The following is a 19,225-nucleotide window of genomic DNA, read 5'->3' on the forward strand; positions in this document are numbered from 1 at the left end:
TTAGAATTCAAGGGCTAAATACCAGGCACCTGTCAGCCAGCTAAAAGTGACTAGTGCGGCCACCAGACTAAAGACACGGGTGTCAGGCTTTCTGGAAAAGGGCTCTCCAGCAACCCCCAACTCTTTGGAGTTGGGAGTGTTGGTCTGCCTAGAACAAGCTTCTGCTGTTTCTGTACTTCTGGGCTGAGCCGAGGGTCAACAGAGAGGAAAGCCACGCAGTTCTGGGGTCCCGACAACACGTTGGTTGACCCGCAGCCATAAGCGGAACTCTCAAAGGCATGTCACCCAAGCGAGACTCACCCATCTATCTTATCTATCCTGACCCTTGCCCCCTGGGTCCAAATGCTTGCCACACAAACTTCCTCTTGCCTCTCTTCTCTGAGGTTAGTCGTGCTTCTAAAAATTGTTACCTGTCTCTGGTGCTTTTCTAGTTTCTCCTATAAGAATGACTTCTAGTATAAACTCCAGGACTCTGTTACTTTCTTTAGGCACCCAGCCTCACCAATCAGAAAGACATAATTTTTGCCCAAAGCCCCATCATAGTGGGGACTACCTGGAATTTTAGGATCCCTTCTCAGACTAATAGGCCTAACCAAAGCTATTCCTGAAGCTAGGATATGAGGAGCCTCAGAAGTTGTATCCTTCCTATTCATGTAAGTGAGGACAAAAGGTATCACTCTTCCAACCCTGGAGATCCCATCCCTCCCTCAGGGTATGGCCCTCCACTTCATTTTTGGGGCATAACATCTTTATAGGACAGGGGTAAAGTCCCAATACCAACAGGTGAATGCTTAGGACTCTAACAGGTTTTTGAGAATGTGTCGGTAGGGGCCACTAAATCCAATTTTTCTCGGTCAGTCCTCTTTGTGGTCTAGGAGGAAAGGCAAGGGTGCAGGTTTTCGAGAATGAGTCGGTAAGGACCGACCTTCCTCGGTCCTCCATGTGGTCTGGGAGGAAAACTAGTGTTTCTGCTGCTGCATTGGTGAGCACAACTATTCTGACCAGCAGGGTCCAGGGAGCATTGTGTGTTCTTAGGCAGGGGTGGTTTCTGCTGCTGCATTGGTGAGTGCAAGTATTCTGATCAGCAGGGTCCAGGGACCGTTGTGGGTTCTAGGGCAGGGGGAGAAACAAAACAAGCCAAAACCACAGGCGGTTTTGTCTTTCAGGTGGGAAACACTCAGGCATCACCAGGCTCACCCTTGAAATGAATCCTAAGTCATTGGGACCAATTTAACCCATAAACCCTGAAAAAGAGCTGGCTCATGTTTTTCTGCACTATGGCTTGGCCCCAATATTCTCTCTCTGTAGGGGAAAAATGGCCACCTGGGGGAAATAGAAATTACAGTACTATCCTGCAGCTTGACCTTTTCTGTAAGACGGAAGGCAAATGGAGTGAAGTACCTTATGTCCAAGTTTTCTTTTCATTGAGGGAGAATACACAACTATGCAAAGCTTACAATTTACATCCCACAGGAGGACCTCTCAGCTTAATCCTATATCCTAGGCTCTCTATAGCTCCCCTTCCTATTAGTGATAATCCTCCTCTAATCTCCCCTCACCAGAAGGAAAAAAGCAAAGAAATCTCCAAAGGACCACACACCCCTCTGGGATATCGGTTATGTCCCCTTCAAGCTGTAGGGGGAGGGAAATTTGGCCAAACCTGGGTGCATGTCCCCTTCTCCCTCTCTGATTTAAAGCAGTCCAGGGCAGACCTGGGGAAGTTTTCAGATGATCCTGATAGGTACATAGATGTCCTACAGGGTCTAGGGCAAACCTTTGACCTTGCTTGAAGAGATGTCATGCTACCCTTAGATCAAACCCTGGCCTTTAATGAAAACAATGTGGCTTTAGCTGCAGCCTGAGAGTTTGGAGATACCTGGTATCTTAGTCAGCAAATGATAGAATGACAGCCAAAGAAAGGAACAAATTCCCTACTGGTCAGCAAGCCATCCCCAGTATGGATCTCCACTGGGACCTTGACTCAGATCATGGAGACTGGAGTCGTAAACATCTGCTGACCTGTGTTCTAGAGGGACTAAGGAGAATTAGAAAAAAACCCATGAATTATTCAATGATGTCCACCATAACTCAGGGAAGGGAAGAAAATACTTCTGCCTTCCTCTAGCGGCTATGGGAGGCCTTAAGAGTGTATACTCTCCTCTCACCTGAATCCCTCAAGGGTCAATTGATTCTAAAAGATAAATTTATTACCCAATCAGCCACAGATATCAGGAGAAAGCTCCAAAAGCAAGCCCTGGGCCCTGAACAAAATCTAGAGGCACTATGAAACCTGGCAACCTTGTTGTTCTATAATAGGGACCAAGAGGAACAGGCCCAAAAGGAAAAGCGAGATCGGAGAGGGGCTGCAGCCTTAGTTCTGGCCCTGAGATAAACAAACCTTGGTAGTTCAGAGAGGACAGAAAATGGAGCAGGTCAGTCACCAGTAGGGCTTGTTATCAGTGTGGCTTGCTAGGACACTTTAAAAAAGATTGTCCAGTGAGAAACAAGCTGTCCTCTCATCCATGTCCCCTATGCTGAGGCAATCACTGGAAGGTGCACTGCCCCAGAGGACAAAAGTTTCCCGGGTCAGAAGCCCCCAACCAGATGATCCAACAACAGGACTGAGGGTGCCTGGGGCAAGCGCCAGCTCATCATCACCCTCACTGAGCCCCGGGTATGTTTAACTATTGAGGGCCTGGAAATTGACTTACTCCTGGACACTGGCACGGCCTTCTCAGTGTTAATCTCCTGTCCTGGATGACTGTCCTCAAGGTCCATTACCATCCAAGGAATCCTGGGACAGCCTGTTAACAGGTATTTCTCCCATCTCCTGAGTTGGAATTGGGAGACTTTGCTCTTTTCACATGCCTTTCTTGTTATGCCTGAAAGTCCCACACCCTTATTAGGGAGGGATATATTAGCCAAGGCTGGAGCTATTATCTACATGAATATGGGGAACAAGTTACCCATTTGTTGTCCTCTACTTGAGGAGGGAATCAACCCTGAAGTCTGGGCAGTGGAAGGACAATTTGGAAGGGCAAAAAATGCCCACACAGTCCAAATCAGGTTGAAAGATCCCACCACTTTTCCTTATCAAAGACAACATCCCTTAGGGCCTGAAGCTAATAAAGGATTACAGAATATTGTTAAACATTTGAAAGCTCAAGGCTCAGTAAGGAAATGCAGCCATCCCTGCAACACCCCAATTCTAGGAGTACAAAAACCAAAGTCAGTGAAGAGTAGTGTAAGGTCTTAGACTCATCAATGAGGCAGTAATTCCTCTATATCCAGTTGTACCCAACCCATATACCCAGCTCTCAAATACCAGGGGGAGCAGAATGTTTCATGGTTCTGGACCTCAAGGATGCCTTCTTCTGTATTCTCCTGTGCTCTGACTCCCAGTTCCTCTTTGCCTTTGAGGATCCCACAGACCACATGTCCCAACTTAACATGGACGGTCTTACCCGAAGGGTTTAGGGATAGCCCTCACCTGCTTGATCAGGCACTGGCCCAAGATCTAGGCCACTTCTCAAGTCCAGGCACTCTGGTCCTTTGGTATGTGGATGACTTATTTTGGCTATGGGTTTGGAAGCCTCATGCCAGCAGGCTACTCTAGATCTCTTGAACTTTCTAGCTAATCAAGGGTACAAGGTGTCTAGGTTGAAGGCCCAGCTTTGCCTACAGAAGGTCAAATATCCAGACCAAATCTTAGCCAGAGGGACCAGGGCCCTCAGCAAGGAATGGATACAGCCCATACTGGCTTATCCTCACCCTAAAACGTTAAAACATTTGCCAGGGTTCCTTGGAATTACCGGCTTTTGTTGACTATGGATCCCCAGATGCAATAAGATAGCCAGGCCCCTCTATACTCTAATCAAGGAAACCCAGAAGGCAAATGCTCATCTAGTAGAATGGGAACCAGAGGCAGAAACAGCCTTCAAAACCTTAAAGCAGGCCCTTGTACAAGCTCCAGCTTTAAGCCTTCAGGACAAAACTTCTCTTTATACTTCACAGAGAGAGCTGGGATAGCTCTTGGAGTCCTTACTCAGACTCGTGGGACCACCCCACAACCAGTGGAATACCTAAGTAAGGAAATTGATGTAGTAGCAAAAGGCTGCCCTCACTGCTTAAGGGTAGTTGCAGCAGTGGCTATCTTAGTGTCAGAGGCTATCAAAATAATACAAGGAAAGGATCTCAGTGTCTGGACTACTCATGATGTAAATGGTATACTAAGTGCCAAAGGAAGTCTGTGGCTATCAGACAACAACCTAGTTAGATACCAGGCATTACTCCTTGAGGGACTGGTGCTTCAAATACACATGTGCACGGCGCTCAACCCTGACACTTTTCTCCCAGAGGATGGGGAACCAATTGAGCATGACTGCCAACAAATTGTAGTCCAGACTTATGCCACCTGAGATGATCTCTTAGAAGTCCCCTTAACTAATCCTGACCTTAACCTACATACCAATGGAAGTTCATTTGTGGAGAATGGGATACGAAGGGCTGGTTATGCCATAGTTAGTGATGTATCCATACTTGAAAGTAAGCCTCTTTCCCTGGGGACCAGTGCCCAGTTAGCAGAACTGGTGGCACTTAACCAAGCCTTAGAACTGGGAAAGGGAAAAAGAATAAATGTGTATACAGATAGCAAATATGCTTATCTAATCCTGCATGCCCATGCAACAATATGGAAAGAGAGGGAGTTCCTAACCTCTGGGGGAACCCCCATTAAATACCACAAGGAAATCATGGAGTTATTACATGCAATGCAAAAACACAAGGAGGTGGCACTCTTACATGGCCACAGCCATCAAAATGGGAAGAAGAGGGGAGAACAGCAGCATAAGCAACTGGCAGAGGTAGGAAAGACCAGCAAGAAGGAGAGAAAAAGAAAGTCAGAGAAAGAGAGAGAGGAAGAAGCAGAGAGACAAAGAGAAGGAGTTAGAGAGAAAGAAGGACAGACACAGAAAGTCAAAGAGGGACTTAAAAAGAGGGGAAGAGACAAAGAAGGAGTCAAAGAGAGAAAGAGAGAGAAAGAAATAGTAAAGAAAAAAGCAGTGTACCCTATTCCTTTAAAAGCCAGAGCAAAGTTCTGTCTACCCAGACAAGGCATATTCTTCTTATGTGGAACAATGACCTATATCTGCCTCCCCACTAACTTGACAGGCACCTGCACCTTAGTCTTTCTAAGTCCCAACATTAACATTGCCCCAGGAAATCAGACCTTATCGGTACCCCTCAAAGCTCAGGTCTGTCAGTGCAGAGCCATACCACTGATACCCCTACTTATAGGGTTAAGAATGGCTACTGCTACAGGAACTGGAATATCCAGTTTATCTACCACATTATCCTACTACCACACACTCTCAAAGGATTTCTCAGACAGTTTTCAAGAAATAATGAAATCTATTCTTGTTTTTTTTGAAGCAGAAAAACATATTATTTCCCATATTTTCTTTTTCAATTTTTGTAAAAATTTTTTATTATTATTATACTGTAAGAATTAGGGTACACGTGCACAATGTGCAGGTTAGTTACATATGTATACATGTGCCATGCTGGTGTGCTGCACCCATTAACTCATCATTTAGCCTTAGGTATATCTCCTAATACAATCCCTCTCCCCTCCCCCCTCCCCCGACCCCACAACAGTCCCCAGAGTGTGATGTTCCCCTTCCTGTGTCCGTGTGTTCTCATTTTTCAGTTCCCATCTATGAGTGAGAATATGTGGTGTTTGGTTTTTTGTCCTTGCGATAGTTTACTGAGAATGATGATATCCAATTTCATCCATGTCCCTACAAAGGACACAAACTCATCATTTTTTATGGCTGGACAGTATTCTATGGTGTATATGTGCCACATTTTCTTAATGCAGTCTATCATTGTTGGACATTTGGGTTGGTTCCAAGTCTTTGCTGTTGTGAATAGTGCCACAATAAACATACGTGTGCATGTATCTTTATAGCAGCATGATTTATAGTCCTTTGGGTATATACCCAGTAATGGGATGGCTGGGTCAAATGGTATTTCTAGTTCTAGATCCCTGAAGAATCACCACACTGACTTCCACAATGGTTGAACTAGTTTACAGTCCCACCAACAGTGTCAAAGTGTTCCTATTTCTCCAATCCTCTCCAGCACCTGCTGTTTCCTGACTTTTTAATGATTGCCATTCTAACTGGTGTGAGATGGCATCTCATTGTGGTTTTGATTTGCATTTCTCTGATGGCCAGGGATGATGAGCATTTTTTCATGTGTCTTTTGGCTGCATAAATGTCTTCTTTTGAGAAGTGTCTGTTCATATCCTTTTCCCCCTTTTTGATGGGGTTGTTTGCTTTTTTCTTGTAAATTTGTTCGAGTTCATTGTAGGTTCTGGATGTTAGCCCTTTGTCAGATAAGTAGGCTGTGAAAATTTTCTCCCATTTTGTAGGTTGCCTGTTCACTCTGATGGTAGTTTCTTTTGCTGTGCAGAAGCTCTTGAGTTTAATTAGATCCCATTTGTCAATTTTGACCTTTGTTACCATTGCTTTTGGTGTTTTAGACATGAAGTCCTTGCCCATGCCTATGTCCTGAATGGTAATGCCTAGGTTTTTTTTCTAAGGTTTCTATGGTTTTAGGTTTAACATTTAAGTCTTTAATCCATCTTGAATTAATTTTTAATCCAGCATATAAACAGAACCAACGACAAAAAGCGCATAATTATCTCAATATATGTAAAAAAGACTTTTGACAAAATTGAACAACTCTTCATGCTAAAAACACTCAATAAATTAGGTATTGATGGGACGTATCTCAAAATAATAAGAGCTGTCTATGACAAACCCACAGCCAGTGTCATACTGAATGGGGAAAAACTGGAAGCATTCCCTTTGAAAACTGGCACAAGACAGGGATGCCCTCTCTCACCACTCCTATTCTACATAATGTTGGGAGTTCTGGCCAGGGCAATTAGGCAGGAGAAGGAAATAAAGGGTATTCAATTAGGAAAAGGGAAATCAAATTATCCCTGTTTGCAGATGACATGATTGTATATCTAGAAATCCCCACTGTCTCAGCCCAAAATCTCCTTAAGCTCAGCAAAGTCTCGGGATACAAAATCAATGTACAAAAATCACAAGCATTCTTATACACCAATAACAGACAAACAGAGAGCCAAATCATGATTGAACTCCCATTCTCAATTGCTTCAAAGAGAATAAAATATTAAGGAATCCAACTTACAAGGGACGTGAAGGACCTCTTCAAGGAGAACTATAAACCACCGCTCAATGAAATAAGAGGATAGAAACAAATGGAAGAACATTCCATGCTCATGGGTAGGAAAAACCAATATGATGAAAATGGCCATATTGCCCAAGGTAATTTACAGATTCAATGCCATCCCCATCAAGCTACCAATGACTTTCTTCACAGAATTGGAAAAAACTACTTTAAAGTTCATATGGAACCATAAAAGAGCCCACATCGCCAAATCAATCCTAAGCCAAAAGAATGAAGCTGGAGGCATCACGCTACCTGACTTCATAGTATACTACAAGGCTACAGTAACCAAAACAGGATGGTACTGGTACCAAATCACAGATACAGATCAATGGAACAGAACAGAGCCCTCAGAAATAATGCCACATATCTACAACTATCTGATCTTTGACAAACCTGAGAAAAGCAAGCAATGCGGAAAGGATTCCCTATTTAATACATGGTGCTGGGAAAACTGGCTAGCCATATGTAGAAAGCTGAAACTGGATACCTTCCTTACACCTTATATGAAATCTATTCTTACTTTACAATCCCAAATAGACCCTTTGGCAACAGCAACTCTCCAAAACTGCTGAGGCCTAGACCTCCTCACTGCTGAGAAAGGAAGACTCTGCACCTTATCAGGGGAAGAGTGTTGTTTTTACACTAACCAGTCAGGGATAGTATGAGATGCTGCCTGGCATTTACAGGAAAAGGCTTCTGAAATCAGACAATGCCTTTGAAACTCTTATACCAATTTCTGGAGTTGGGCAACATGGCTTCTCCGCTTTCTAGGTCCCGTGGCAGCCATCTTGCTGTTACTCAACTTTGGGCCCTGTATTTTTAACCTTGTAAAATTTGTTTCCTCTAGAATTGAGGACATCAAGCTACAGATGGCCTTACAAATGGAACCTCAAATGAGTTCAACTAACAACTTCTACTGAGGACCCCTGGACTGACCCGCTGGCACTTTTGCTGGCCTAGAGAGCTCCTCCCTAGAGGACATTACAACTGCAGGGCCCCTTCATTGCCCTTATGCAGCAGGAAGTACCTAAAGCGGTCATCAGCCAAATTCCCAACAGCAGTTGGGGTGTCCTGTTTAGAGGGTGGATTGAGAGGTGACAGCATGCTGGCAGCCCTCGCAGCCCTCACTCACTCTTGGTGTCTCCTCAGCCTTGGTGCCCATTCTGGCCATGCTTGAGGAGCTCTTCAGCCTGCCACTGCACCATGGGTGCCCTTGTCTGGGCTGGCCAAGGCTGGAGCTGACTCACTTGGCTTGCATGGAGGTGTGGAGGGAGAGGCATTGGCAGGAGCCAGGGCTGCGTGCAGTGCTTGTGGGCCAGCTAGAGTTCTGTGTGGGTGTGGGCTTGGTGTTCCCCGCACTTGGAGTGGTCGGCTAGCCCTGCCGGCCCTGGGCAGTGAGGGACTTAGTACCCAGGCCAGCAGCTACGGAGGATGTGCCAGGTCCCCCAACAGTGCTGACCCACCGGCGCTGTGCTCAATTTCTCACTGGGCCTTAGCTGTCTCCCCATGGGACAGGGCTTGGGACTGCAGCCCACCATGCCTGAGTCTCCCCCCACCGCCATGGGCTCCTGCATGACCTGAGCCCCCCCAATGAGCACTGCCCCCTACTCCATGGAGCCAGGTCCCATCAACCACCCAAGGGCTGAGTAGTGTGGGTGCATAGTGAGGGACTGGTGGGCAGCTCCACCTCTGGCCCCAGTGTATGATTCACTGGGTGAGGCCAGCTGGGCTCCTAAGTCTAGTTGGGACTTAGAGAACCTTTGTGTCTAGCTAAGGGATTGTGAGTGCACCAATCAGCACTCTGTGTCTAGCTCAAGGCTTGCGAACACACCAATCAGCACCCTGTGTCTAGCTCAGGGTTTGTGGATGCACCAACCGGCACTCTGTATCTAGCTAATCTGGTGGGGACTTGGATAATGTTTATGTCTAGCTAAGGGATCGTGAATACACAAATCAGCAATCTGTATCTGGCTCAAGGTTTGTAAACACACCAATCAGCACCCTGTGTCTATCTCAGGGTTTGTTTGTGGATGCACCAGTTGGCACTCTGTATCTAGCTAATCTGGTGGGGATTTGGAGAATCTTTTTATCTAGCTAAGGGATTGTGAATGCACCAATCAACACTCTGTGTCTAGCTCAAGGTTTGTAAATGCACCAATCAGAGCTCTGTGTCTAGCTAATCTGGTGGGGAATTGGAGAATCTTTATGTCTAGCTAAGAGATTGTGAAGGTACCAGTCAGCGCTCTATCTAGCTCAAGGTTTGTAAATGCACCAATCAGCACTCTGTGTCTAGCTCAGGGTTTGTAAATACACCAATTGACACTCTGTATCTAGCTAATCTAGTGGGGATGTAGAGATCTTTTGTGTCTAGTTCAGGGATTGTAAACGCACCAATCAGCACCCTGTCAAAACGGACCAATCAGCTCTCTGTAAAACAGACCAATTGGCTCTCTGTAAAATGGACCAATCAGCAGGATGTGGGTGGGGCCAGATAAGAGAATTATAACCTGAAAATATTTTGAAAACTGTTGTGCAGATGTAGGTAGTCATCCTTGTGGAAACATTGATGAAGATGCGCACTCATGAGACCATCTTAAAAGGGGCTGGTTGGTAGGAAGGAAAGCCTGAATTAGTGCAAGGTCTGAATAATTGGGTTTCTTCTTACTTTTTTAAAAAAAATCAAACTTAATTGTTCACAGCAGTTTAGAAATAAATTTCAAGGGCTGCCACTTAGAGGCAAATTTTAACAAAGAAAGGCCAGGCACAGGGGCTCATGCCAGTAATCCCAGTAATATGGGTGGCTTTGATGGAAAGATACCTTGAGGCTAGAAGTTTGAGCCAGGGCAACATAATGAGCCCCTGTGTCTACAAAAGTTAAAAATTAAGAAGTTGCCAGATAAGGTGGCATGTACCTGCAGTCCCGACTATGTGAGAGGCTGAGATGAGAGGATTGCTGGAGCCTGAGATTTGGAGGCTGCAGTGAGCTTTGATCATGTCACTGCACTCCAGCCTGGATGACAGAGCAAGACCCTCTCTGAAAAAAAAAAGAAAAAGAAAAAGAGCCAGAGAGAGAGAGAAAGTCAAAATTTCAGCCGCAGTAGCTCACCTACTTAGATGGTTTGACTATCATTAAATTCATCTGGGTCACCAAACAATTAATTAAATAGTTAAACAGTCTTCCATTTTATTGATACCTTTTATTTATTAAAAACTTCCTTTTCCTTTTTCAACATTACTGTTAAACTCCAATTCCTTTCCCTGGGTGAGTTCTTGTAATATTAAATTGGTAGGATCTGAATTCATACCTGTTTTGGATAAATCTATCAAATTTAAGAAGGAACCTAGGAAAGAACAACTTGAGAGGTGGCCGTAGAGTGGACAGGAGCCCCGTATGACATTGATCATTTGGAGGCCTCCTGGCCTCCACTTCTCTCTGTGACTGCCTCCTCCTGAGGGATTTTCCATTGTGTGGGGCTTTGGGAGGTGAGAACACAGCTGGGGAAGAAGACTCTACCACTTGGGCTCAACTTTCCCTGAAGAATCTGAGTCCTGTAAACATGAGGCAAGCAGAGGCCATGGTACATCTCAGACTGAGGAGAAGCTCAGATCGGGTAGTTCCTATGACATGGCCCTCTTCGGAGCTCCCTGGTTCTGGGACCCCCTAGCCTAAAATCAAGTTAGGAAGCCCCAGATATCCTCCAGTTACACTTCTTTTCATTGATTAGAGCCAAAAATCGGCTTTTATTTGTAAGTAGATAGCGTGGCTAATAAGGTGTCCTTTTCCAAACAATTTTTCACCTACAAAGAATTTTTTTTGTGTGTGCTAATCTGTAATGTTGTTGAGTGAATTGTTTAACAAGAAGCAAATCACAGTGATTTTAGCAACAAGAGCACTCATTCCTGTCTCGGTCTAGAACTTCTGAGATTTAAGAGGGATGTGAAAAAGTCTGTTTCCTCTTAAAGTGTAGTCATGTTTTCATAATCGGTGTGTTGCACCTTTTTCACATTCTTTATCTGCATGCAGCTGTTCAAATTTAAAGGAAAGTTTCTGTCCCAAAAGCATAATTCCTCGACAGAAAGTGGTTTGTTAGTTTTTGTTTGTTTGTAAGTCATAATCATGTTTTTGAGAATGTTTATTTCACTTTACTGTAACACCGTACAATTCAACCTCATGGGCATTCTTTATTCTGACACTTATAACTCTGAATAAGACCATCATCTATCTTGGGAGAAAAAGCAGAAAGAGAATGTTTCTCTAATAAATATGCTTAATGTTCAATTAAAGTGTGTCTGTGGTGGAGAAGAAGGACAACAGATATTTTCTTGAAATTTGTATAAAGCTAAATTATTCAACACAGATAGTCTACCTTGAATAAACTTTATCATCTAAAAACATTAAGAATTTGGGCCTCTGGATGCTGACGTTCTTAACCTTGGATACACACCCAAAGGAAGTGATTGCAACACCAATTGTTATAATTTGACTGTAATATTCAGTCTGAAGAGACTAACGGTGAATTCAACTCTGCCTTTTTGTGTGTAAAATTATTTAGCTTACTACCTTAATTTTTGATTCAGCTCTATCTGTGCTAACCACCCAGTTTAATCCATTCTCTCAAGCGATTTTCTTCTCTCTGCACCATATTGGTTGAGGCTGCCTCATCTCCTGCTCATAGTAACATGGCACGTTTTTATGTGATTCTGTTACTCTCTTCTTACTCCAACTCATCTTCTCCAGTCCATTTTCAATAGCTACAGAGACCTGTTAAAACACAAATCTGGTCACTTTATCTTCTGCCAAAGATTAATGTGTTCCCTTTGTTCTTAGGATGAAAACCAAAGTCATTAATTAATATGCTAAGGCCAGCATTATCACTTTATTTTTAACATTAAACAAACCCTAAAATGTTTGTCATATAATTGATATCTACCATATCCTATAGTCAAATATTTCAAACAAATTAACCAGAGATGGATTTTGAAACTTGTAATCTGCCACAGCTTCAACTTTCCATAACTCCATCAGTAAGTAATTGGTCAAATTTCATGCTTTTGGTGGAGAAAAATTGCAAAGCCACAGAAATATCTAGTTTGATAGAAAGAAGAGGTCAAAACTAAGCAAAAACATGTAATTTGGCAAAAATTTGAGCCAAGAAACCATGGAGAAAACAGCCAAGCCCATCCATCAGGAAAGGCTTCTTTAGTGCCCATATCCGGACTGGAATATAAAATCCCAAGAGTTGAAAAGTGTGTGGGCAAAATGTAACTTTGACCAATAGTCACTTTCTTATTTATTTATTGATTGATTTATCTTATTTTATTTTTTTTAAAGAGGTATGTGCTTGTCAGTGGGAATAAAAACAAAATGACATGCTTTTGGGATAAAATTGCTCTGGCTGCAATATCTTCCTTAGTGGGAAATTGGCCATGCATGATAAAGAATGCAGTACCAGAGGGAGATCTTTAATACCACATCTTTAATATCATGGCCCTATTAACCTTGACTTCAGATGGATTGTCCATGGGGTTCACTTCCTCCAGAGACCCAGCCTACAGAAAAAGACTTATGCAAAACTAGGTTTATTTTTTATTACTCTAGAGGGAAGGGATGTGTCGAACGTATAAAGATCCACTGCTTTCTTTAGGCAGAGGTTCAGAACTGCAAAATGGTGTGGTTGGACTTGCAAGATCATTGATCTATTCTAGGATGTAAAATTCAGAGAGAGCTGAATCAAAAATTAAGATGATAAGCTAAAATTATTTAGCTACAATTATTTAAAGTTATTATATATTAGGGACTTCCCATAAGCCACACTGTGCTGTTTTATCTCATTAAATTTTCACAATGTAGCCAGTTTCGCCCATTTTACAGGTGACAAGATACAGTCCCAGAGAGAGAAGAGCCATCTCTGTCCTCTCCATGCTCAGCATCCTTCGCCCTTTTTCTGATGCCAGCATCCTGGCTTTCTTTGAGGGACATGTTTCCTTCCCCTGTGTTGGTAGACAGATGCCTGGAAGCTACCGCTCATGATATCCTGGTCTCCCCTGGCCAGTCATACCCTCTTCCCAAAGAACCCAATCTTGATTAAGTAACAGGCAGAGATAAAATGTTTGGAAAAGATTCATCTCTCTCTCAAAGTACCTTCTGCCACCATCCCCCTTCTTCCCTTTCTGTGTTCTGGTTCTTCAGTTTGTCTTCCTTTTGGCTTAGGTGGCCCAGAGTGGATTTCTGTTGCTTGCAGTGAGCTAACTGTGGTTGAAATAAGAGGGTTAGTAGCTTTTCTGCACACACACATTCCAACTGTTACTTTCCTCACGCTTTCTGCCTCATCTCCTGCTGGCTGTGGTAGTGATTGCTGGGCACTGGGTGTTTGATGCACATGCGTTCTGATCCTCCTTCCCACACTAGGATACTGGAGGAGGTGGTATGCTGTGGTCTCTGGGCACAAGCAACCCCAACCCAAGACTTTGGGTTGCTGTTTCTCTGTACCGCTGGACTGCACAAAAGCCGAGCTTCCATCTCAGTGTGGTTTGAAAGTGGCCAAATGGACATTAACTGGGTGCTGGATCCAGCAGTATGACTCAGTTTCACATGTAGGAAAGGTTAGCCAAGGGATAAGAGCTAAAACACCTACAGAATGGAATGAAGATATGTCAAAATACTCTCTGTGGCTCTGGCACAGGCAGGACAGTAGCATCATCAGTTTGCTGGGCCCACCAGTATGCAATAATTCCCGTTGATTCAGTGTCGTAGCAGAAGTATAACATCCTCTATGTGCAAAACATCAAAATTTTTCTTTGTGGGCACGGTTCAGATAAAAACAGGAGAGTCACATGACCTAAATGCTGTGCTCAGTAATATGTCACAAAATTCCACCATTTTAAAGGCCCAGGCAGGGAAAGAGGGTCATATCAGTTGGGTTAGGGCCTCAGAGATGTGTCCCAATGTCCACATTAGGCAGGACTCAGGCAGAAAAGGAAAGTCTTATCACCCAGGTTCTTCTTTAGGTATATGTCATAGTATAAGACATGGACAGAAACCAGGCAGAAGGACCACATCACCCAGGTGTTGGGTCCTGAGATATGTTGCAAGACTCCCTTAGGACAGAATCAAGGTGAAATAGTTACATCACCTTTGTGTAGGTTCAACTTTTACGCCATAATGCCTTATGTGGGTGAGGCCCAAGCTTTGAGTCACATCAGTTCAGTCATATGCCAAAAGATATGTCACAATGCCCTGTTTGAAACATAGCCCTGGCAAAAGAGTACTGCCATTTGTGTGCCTGGGCCTAGCAATGTATTACTACCACCTGCTGTGTTCAGGTTGCTTTCCAGAGAGGAGAGTTACATTTCCTAAGTGGTGGACACAGTTATATGTTACAACGATGTCTGTGGAAATGGCCCAGGCAAGAATGTAACAGCACCTGGGTGTTAGATATGGTAATATTTCACAATCCTTAGAGGATGGCAAAGGCAGGATGGTCACATCATCCAGAAGTTGTAACATCACCTGGGTTTTACATCCAGTGATATGTCACAATCCTGAGAGAACACCCAAGGGAGGAGAGTCATATCATCTAGAAGTTGGCCCAGGTAGAGATCACAATCCCATATGTGGGCTGAAACTAATCTAGAGGGTCAAACCACACAGATGCTTGCAAATATTTGTATCACATTCACACTGGTAGAATATACCAGAGATGAGATTTGCAATACCACACATGTCCTGTTTTCATGAGTGACAATTGACTTCACATACATGAGATATGATAGTCCTTACTTTAAGGTGGGTGTGCATGTGAAACTTACAATTTCATCCTTCTGGGTTCTGTTAAGACACTCTCTGTACAAGTCATGGGCTTTATAAAATATCTGAGGCTGCTATAATCTTCTGTGACCTTTTTACCAGAAAGAGATCTAAGACATCATTCATGTTTCTAAAGCAAGTTACAAAAGTCAAATTAACTCCTATTTGTGGGGTCCACATATGGGTCATTATCATGCCTGTGAGCTGTGTCAAGGCATATGTCAAAATTTACTCTGTGGTAATGAAACAGACATGACAGCCATATAACCTAAATGCTGAGGCAGAAATATTCCAATATTCTCTTTTTAGGCAAGTTCCTGGCAGAAATGTCCCATAACTTTGGGGCTATGCCTAACTATGGCACAATGGCCCTTTTGGGCAGTTTCCAGGCAGAAGAGGAGAGTCATATCACCTAAACAATAGGCCCAGAGGTATGTCACAATACCTCCTCTTGAAAGTGGCAGGAAGGTATTAGTGTATTATTTCTGATTATATCCATCTGAACTGGAGTAGTTTGGTATCTTATTGTGGCTTTAATTTGCATTTTTCTAATAATTAATAGTGTTGACCATCTTTGCATGTACTTGGCCATTTGTATATCTCCTTTGGAGAAATTTCACTTAAGGTCTCTCATGTATTACTAAATTCTGTGTTATTTTTGCTTTTGTGTTTGTTATCTATTTTGTGTGATTATCCCTTGTCATATGTATGTCTTGCAAATATATCTTCCCACACTGTAAGTTGTCTCTACTCTGTTAATTTATTTTCGCTATGAAATTTTTTTAGATTCTGTTAAATTCACTTGCCTCCATTTGCTTTTGTTGCCTATGCTTTTGAGTTCTCATTTACATTTTTTTCTGTCCTATTTTGTAAATAATTTCTCTATGTTTCATTCAAATAGTTTTTAAGATTGAGTTGTACCTTTAAGTCTTCTAATTATATATAATTAAGTTGTTTTAATATGGTAGGTAACCAGTTGGCATCTAGTTATATTCATTTAAATAATCAATTTTCCTAGCACCATTCATTGAAAAGATTGTCGTTTCTTAAATGTGTATTCTAAACAACTTAAAAATTACTTGGCCCTAGGTTTCTGAATTTATTATTGGGATCACTGCATACTTTGGTCGATGTGTCTGTTTTTCCTGCCAGTATCATGCCGTTTTGCTTGTTGTAGCTTTGTAGGATATTTTAAAGTCAGGTACTTTGACGCTTTCAGCTTTGTTCTTTTTTCATAGGATTACTTTGGCTATTTGGAGAGGTTTTCTTTTCTTTTCTATTAATTTTTGGCCTGTTTTTCCCATTTCATGAAAAAAATGTCATTTAGCATTTTATAGAGTTTGCATTGCATCTGTAGATTTCCTTGAGTGGCAAAGCCATTTTAACAATATGTTTTATAACTCATGAGCAAAAATACCTCTCAAATTTTTCATGTTTTACTTTGTTTACAAGTGTTTAATTTATAGTGTAGAGAGTGTTTACTTTTTAATGAGTTTTTACTGCTAGCCACATTTATTTTTTATTCTAGATGCAAAAAAAGTATTTGGAAAAAATCTAACATAACTTTGTGATTAAAACAACAGAACAAATTAGGTATAGATGGTATCTAGCTGAAAAGAATTAAGGCAAAATATTAAATTCATTAGCTGATATCACACTGAACAGGAAAATAGGAAAGTTTTTCCTTTAAGATCTGGAACAAGACAATGATGTCTACTTTTACCACTTTAATTCAACAGAGTACTGGAATTCTCAGCCTGACCATTTTGCTAGAGAAAGAAATAAAAGACATTGAAATGAAAAAGGAGAAAGTCAGATTGTCTCTGATCACAGATCATATGATTTTTTATATAGTATAACTAAATAATACACTAAAAATCTTGAGAATTAATAAAAAAATTCAGTAAAGTGGCATTATACCAAATTCACATACACAATTAGGAGTGTGTTTCCTTGCTAAGAATGAGCCATCTGAAAGAAAAGTTCAAGAAAAAAATATTTACAACAGCTATAAAAATAAGCCCTATTTCATTTTAAGTTCATCCTTGTGGTAAGGTTCAAAAATTATTTTTTGTATGAATATTCAGCATTCTCTACCTCATTTGTTAAAGAAACTCTTCTTTTATCATGTTAAGTGATAGCGACAGGAGATAGCCATGGGAACTTTTCTCATTTTGAGTAACAGAGACAGGAGACACTCAAGAGTCCTGGCCAAAACTCCACCTTTAAGCCTAAAACAGCCTGAAGGCTGATAAATTGAACTGCTGATTTCAGATAAAATCAGCCATTTCCTGACTGTTTCTCTCTGGGTAATGCCTACATGTGCACTGGGAAAAGGAGGTGGATCCATGGAAATCTTGAGGAAGGGGAACAAGTAAAGAAAAAAATGGATGCATGAGAGGCCAGTAATTCAATCAGGAAATTGGCAAATTAAAAGTCTTACAGGTACTGGGTTTTTCTTCTGCCTGTATGTGTATAAAAGAGATCTAATAAATTTACTGAAAAAATGATAAGCACTTGGATCAAATGTTTTTGAAGGAAAGATGAAAGCTGTGTATGTTTTAGTTCACATGACTTTAATCTTTGAGAAATAAAAACAGCCTTAAGATTAATGGTAAAACAAAAACGTCATCAATATACGAGTAGGTGGACTAAATTATGCAGGTCAGATACTAGGTTTGCTAAATGTTTTAAGGTTATAACTATTTTTTTTTTTTTTTTGAAAACAGTTCAACTTTGCTCCACAATTGGTCAAGCCTAAGGACAAATGGAACTAAACATACCCTTAATTATGGCTACTCGTAGCACATAATTAGAACAATTTACCTGGTTTTACATTAAAGTTAAAATTGCTAAAGTTTACCATGGCAACATGTAATTGAAACCACTGGAAGTACATTTCCAGACAAGGTGTGTAAGGACAGTAAAATGTGTTTTTAATAAGAGATTATAAGGAGGCATGCAAATATAAATTCTTGCCTAGGGTCAAACAACCATTTTGAATTATAGATGATAAAGCTAAAAGTTCAAACAAGTTATGGAAGAATTGTAAAAATAAATCTTTCCAAGAAATTCTGTGTGTAAACATCAATTAAATTCAAAAAGATATTTATATATATATGTATATATATATATTTTTTGGAAATTGAGCATTGGAATGAAACACAAAAAGGTCCTCTTAAGGCACTAATCTCCTCTGTAGCAAAATTTTTAAAGAATGTAAACTTTTTTTTATTTCTAGGTCATTATTTTGGTTAAATAAGTAATTTATGGTAATCTGGAATTTTATTTTATAACATCAAGCATTTTAAACTCCTAACATGTAATATCCTTCTCAAAATCAAACTTTGGTAACAAAATTGTCTTTCCTATTTCCTGGTTTTTGAATGCTAAAGAGGGTGCCTTGAGTATCCATGAGAGATTTTTTACAGGATCATATGACATGTTTAGTTACAAGGAATTCCCAGAATGGTTTTCAATATTTTTAGATGGTATTTTCATGAATAATACTAATACATGTTCCTAAATTGTATGGAATTTCTAAAATTCTGATGTCTGAAGTATATGCTATCAACCACAATTAAGGCTCTTATGTTAAGTTATTACAAACCATAGAATTAACCAAAATATTTGTCAATCATCTTTCTGACTGTAACTACTCTGGACGTTTTGTTAAACACAGACAATTGTCATCTCGTTCTGATTTTTTTCAAAATATGTTTTTTAATCAGCTATAGAACTTTGACTGGTGCTCACAAATGCAGGCGTCTGAAAACTTTGGAGCTGTGACAGGAATACAGGAAAAACTTACCAGGACTCATGAAAAGCTAAAGTGTTTATGAATATTAAACAAAACAAGAGTTAGCTGAATGGACTGGACTGATAGAAACCTGAAGTAATCTTTCCTACTTTTGCTTGTAACATTACTGACTCATAGATTGTTTACCAGAGTCAAGGAAATTTATTTTGAGCTATTTAAAGCCTTTAATATTTGAGTAAGGTGTACTCCTGTGAAGAAAATTTGAATCATGTTCATCTCTCTCTTCCTGGCTTCTTCAGAATTTGAAAAATAGTTATGAGTGTTCTTAAGTTATGGCAATATAGCTGTTTGAATCAGTGTAATAATAGTCTGTTTTATCTGCAACAGGACAC

This window comes from Pongo abelii, chromosome Y, assembly GCF_028885655.2.
Source record: "Pongo abelii isolate AG06213 chromosome Y, NHGRI_mPonAbe1-v2.0_pri, whole genome shotgun sequence".
In the NCBI taxonomy this organism is placed as follows: domain Eukaryota; kingdom Metazoa; phylum Chordata; class Mammalia; order Primates; family Hominidae; genus Pongo; species Pongo abelii.